Source organism: Parasteatoda tepidariorum, chromosome 7 (assembly GCF_982258835.1).
Source record: "Parasteatoda tepidariorum strain Cologne lab strain chromosome 7, Ptep-v5.0, whole genome shotgun sequence".
Lineage (NCBI taxonomy): Eukaryota > Metazoa > Arthropoda > Arachnida > Araneae > Theridiidae > Parasteatoda > Parasteatoda tepidariorum.
In genome coordinates, this window is record NC_141761.1 from 101631675 (window position 1) to 101637119 (window position 5445).

General features: G+C 29.3%; 1 long non-coding RNA gene across 1 annotated transcript; it reads left to right on the top strand.

The window, feature by feature from the left end:
• The first annotated feature begins 254 nt into the window (after positions 1 to 254).
• On the top strand, positions 255 to 4856 carry LOC139425948 (uncharacterized). The gene is made up of 3 exons (XR_015435778.1): positions 255 to 518; positions 1745 to 1762; positions 3692 to 4856. It is a non-coding gene; the product is annotated as an uncharacterized LOC139425948 (long non-coding RNA).
• Positions 4857 to 5445: the final 589 nt, after the last annotated feature.

Here is a 5445-nt window from a genome sequence, read left to right on the forward strand (position 1 = left end):
AAAGCAACATCACTTAAGTTTAAGTATTATAGTTAACGGTATAATTGTGGTTATGACTGCTAACAATCTCTCCTCCCAAGCGCACAATCTCATAAACCCTCTAATCGTAGAGTGCACAAAAGAGTAGTTTCTGTTTTATTGGAATTGTTGCTTTCAAATAAAACATAATAAAAATATCGATGAAAACACATAAAAACAATTGTTGTACATCGATAGATGGAGTTGTGAAAAAATTATGTTAAGGATCTTTTGATTTATTTTCTGAATCGGGCTAAAGTTTCCTGAAATTATGTTCTTCTTTTTGTTATTTCAATTATTGTTATTATTAATATTTATTAGAGTTACGCTAAGCTCTATTTAAGGTTCACAACGCAAGAGCAGAAATTTTCTCAACCAATCACAGTGTACTTCAGGGGTAGAAACTGAGGTCAATGTTACTATAAATGTAAGACAAACTTTATACAAAATCGTTTTATTTTTAGGTAATATTGCCCTGATCCAAGATTGATTAATGCCTAGTAAGTGGTTTTAATAATTTTTTTACATGATCTGATGAACTAGATTAAAATACTTTTAAATTCAATGAATTCCAAATCTAAGTAGGAAATTTATACTTAACTTCGCGCTATAGACGATAGTAACAAAATTTTAAGGAAAACAGTTCTGTTTAAAAATTTTTTTAAATAAAACTTTTTATGTTATTACATTATTCGCAAGATTTATTTCACTTATCAGCGTTGCTCTAAAATGAATTAAAGTGATTACGTAGATCAATCCTTCGTTCTCTAATTGTTAAAGATTCCAAACATATACTTGCATATCATTTATTCAATACATGTAAGTGATTAAAGTGATTACTTAGATCTATCCTTCCTCAACCAAACGTTTTAATTTATGAAATTAAACAGATAAACTGAAAAATGAAAAAAAAAAATCGGAGGATTTTGCTGCCTGCAAAATAAGGTGACAAAATTCAAGAGAGCTAAATCTTTTGAATATTAATGCATATAAATATCTAATATATATAATTCTCTTACGTGGCTCCCAAATTTTGGCTGTATTTCTTTTCCGTCTGTGGCAACGTTTGCTTTGTTTGGTTTACGCTACTATTTCTCTTACACGGCGACAAAAAAAAGCCTCATTACAACTCCCCGAATGGCAACGCTAGAACATCGACCAATGATTGCCGCTAAAAATGTCACTTGCCAAATCTTTCGTGGAATTCTTCTCTCTGCAACGCAAGTGCGGGAAAGTTCGATCAAAAAGTTTTCCGCAATGGCAAATTTCTCCCAATACTTAATCCAGGAGTATCCTTGTCTTCTGGATTGGGTTACAAATTACAAGGCTACAGAGTTGAACATGGGTAGTTTGAAACTGAGAATTGAGTCAGATACTTATAAAATGAAATGAAATGAAATGAAATGAAATAAAATAAAATAAAATAAAAGAGTTCTCATAAACATAAACTTCAAATGCGAATTTTAAAAACTATTTACTCGAATTTTTTTAACTTTTGCTCTTCAAAAAATGCTTTGTCATAATGAAACAAATATATCGGAATTTGAATTTGAAAGATTACAATAATTTTAAGCTAAAAATCATAAATCTGAAATTTAAATGTTTCTCCCTTCCAAATAGCTGAACTTTTGCTATGAAGATTTCGTTGTATCACTGATTAATGTGTACCATTGTTGTGATTTCAATACACGTAAATAATTCTTTTCTTAAATGATATTTTTTTTAGGTGGAGTTGTATCAGACGGTGAGTAATTATTCGCTTTTGCATAAAATGATTGGATTAACTATGTGAAAGTATTTTTTAAGGTCAAGACTAAATTCTAAACTCTAAACTGAACTTTATGCTGAAAACCATACTACAAAACAATGAAATTATAAATTTTAGAGAAATAAATATTTTGATTAACATTTTGGAATACAGTGCATATAAATAACCATCTTCAATCTTTCAAGAGTCTAACCTTGGGCACAGTGCACTACAAAGCAAAACGAACCACCATGATAAACTTTTGATTTAATGATCGGATCTTCACATTCTAGGGTTCAATTTTAACGGCTGGTGGGGGTAACAGCAAATATACAAATCAATGAATGAATACGATATTTTATGTTACGAAATTAGAAGAAAAAGTTTGATTTCTCAGAATTAGTATACCTTTTTTTGATGGATTCGGATTTCTGACCATCTGATTATAGGGAGTGACGACAATCTCAGAAATAAGAATCCAATATTTTAGTCGGCAGAGCACTCCAAAGTTTGACCCAAAATTATTTATTTTACTTTTTGGGTATTTCGCTATGTTTTTAGGACTTTTTAAGGGAATTAAAAAATTATTGCCCTCAATTATAAACTTCGTTTGTTGGAAGATAATTCCATATAAGGAAACAATTTTAATAAATATTCATTATATTTTATTACTTTGCTTAATAATGGTTGAAAAATGTTGAATTGTGCAAATTTTTGCACCATTTTAAAGAAAAAAATATTTCATGGTAAAATACAAAATTTCATCAAAATCGGACCAATAGCTCCTGAAAAATCGAATTTTAAATATGACCGACTTTTTAGCATTTGATCAAAAAACTATTATATTATTCAAAATTATATTCCTTAATGGAATTAAAGAATATAATTTTCTTTGTATGGAATTACAGAATATAATATTGCTTGCAAAATACGAAATTTGATTGAAATTGGACCAATAGCTCTTGAGAAATCAAATTTTAAATATGACCGACTTTTTTAACATTTGATCTCCTAAGAACTATTATATTATTCAAAATCATATTCTTTAAAATGAGGGAAAAAATTAATACCTTACAATTTAAAATTTGTTTGATCATAATTAAATAAAATAATAAAAAATAGAAAAAAATTACTAAAATTCATTTTTGTATGGGGTTACGTTTGGATAACAATTTTTTATAAATGTGTGCAAAAATCTTTCATCGCTTAAAAATAAAATTTCGAGCTATAGTGAAGTACACAAAAAGTAAAATTTGCATTAAAGGTTCCAAACTGGTATGCTGTCTTCACCAAACTATTATTGGGACAATATTTCCCAGACTGCGGCTACCCCCTTAATTTTGAGAATTAAAAATGCGAATCCGTGCATTTTGAGGTGTGTTTTTGTTACTTAAAATATTCTCTGCACTTATTAATTAGCATATTTGAAGTCACCTTTTTGAGTAAATAAGACTGAGACCTAGAGCGTGTAGGTCAAAATATCAAAAGTTGTCCGACGCAATCCATTTTTTGACGCACTGTAGTACATCATTTATTTACAATAGACAATATTTTAACTAAAACTCAGACGCAGAGACAATGAGGACTTTCTCAGAAAACTGGGTGAAATAGTTAACGTGAAAGAAAAACTTAGAAATAAGACTTTTTGATTTTAATTTAATTTTCTGTTTCAAAAATACTTGAAAATAATGAATAAAAATATCGTTTTACAATTCAGATTTTAATGGAAGACAATATATTAAACAGAAAAATAAATAAATAAATAGTTTCATCTTTCATATGTGAATTTTGAATAAAACGGTATTTTTGAATAATTCGAAATAATTTTCGAACAACTTTGCTACTTAATTTCGATGCATTACTGATTATGATGTATTATTCTTCTGGTTTTAGCTTTTCTTATTAATAATATTTAAATTTTTTTAGGACGTGGATAACAAAAATGTTCGAGAACAGAGAATAATATTGCCACATATAAACAAACAAAATCCAGATGATAACACTGATTTACTGAACACGTCCGACATACATGGAACTTGATAACTGCTTTTCTACTTGAAACACATGAACTTATATGCAATTAAATAATAAACAGAAAGTTAGGTAATAGAAGCTTCTAGAAACGTCTAGAAGACATTAATATAATTAATAAAATCTTAAACATCATTTATATATTTACATTTTCTTTCATCTTGAAGGACTGAACTAAAAACCTCTGTTTCACCAGGATGATGACTTTCACTGTTTGACCACTCGGACACACGTTACAACATCCTCTTTAGTCGCAACACTGTTCAATGTTTTACTTTATAGGGACAACATCCTCACGGATTCCCTTTGTGGGAAGTCAGGAGCGGGACCTGGTGACAGGACATTGATATTCTATCTTACTCTGGTTTAAATTGTTGTTACAGGTAAAATTTCGTTTTCAAAGGGTTCTAATTGTATTAATGGATCATAGTATGGTTTCATGCGCATCCCGTTCACAGTGTCCGTAGTTTTAGGCTTTGTGGAAAATGCAAAGTCTTCGACTTCATAGGTACTCTTTGACAATTCTCGTCTTATTCTGTAAGGTTCGATGTATTTTTTCAATCATTTTTCAGACAACAAAACTTTTCAAACATGTATGAAAATCCAAACAAGTGCTCCTGGTGCATAAGAGACCGGTCAGTGATTTGCATTGCGTCTTGTCTTGTGTAAAGAGTGTACGCAGATGAGCAGATTGTTTCGTTTCTTCTTCTTTTCCAACAAGGTAGGGGACATTATTAGTCTTAAACCCAAGTTGATGAGGAAACATAGTGTTTAAAGTTGTTTCAGCTTCATAACCATGGAGTAGATAAAAATGGAACGTGAAACAAGAAACTATAATTTTTTTCCTCGTCTTTATCTTGTTCTTCCGCGAGATTCGAGATGACTGTAACTTACTTGTCTGTATCATTTTCCTGTGATTATCATTTACTGGTGGTAATAGATATCACGATAGACAATCTGCATGTTTTTGTCTGCGTCAGATCTGCGGCCGGATTTATAAGCATCGTAACTTTTCAGAATCAAATTATGATTAATATGATTAACAATTTGAATCTCAAATTTCTAAATTTTAATCCGCGCAGCGTCTTAAAATCGTAAAAGCAAAAATACAAGTATTTCAAATGTTCTTAAATGCACATTTGGCAAGAATTGATTTACTGTAGAAATTGAAAATCATTTGTATACTACATATTTTGTGTGGATAAAATAGATCAAATTTTTAAACCCCACTGAGTAATTTTTAATACCTTGTTGCTGATTATCAATTTATTTTAAATATTTTCTAGATACCAGATAAAAGTATTATATGATAACATAAATAAATATCTAATTGTAGCTAGGGAGTGCTATGCTTCAATATACAAGAATACCTTATATTAGATGCTAATATAAATTTATATAGTTTAAAGAATTTATATAACCACTTGAGACACAGCGTCCAATATATTGGATATAGTACAATGGTACAATTTTATCACTTAAAAATTGTATTTTTAAAGAATTTTTTTGTTGTTCTTGTGGCTTTACGAATTCATTGTCTAATTTTTAATTGCAATGAAACATTATTTTACAGGGAGCAAAACTAATTTTATATAAGTAATCTTAAAGACAACTTAGCGGACTAAAAATATGGTATTATTTGAGTCTAG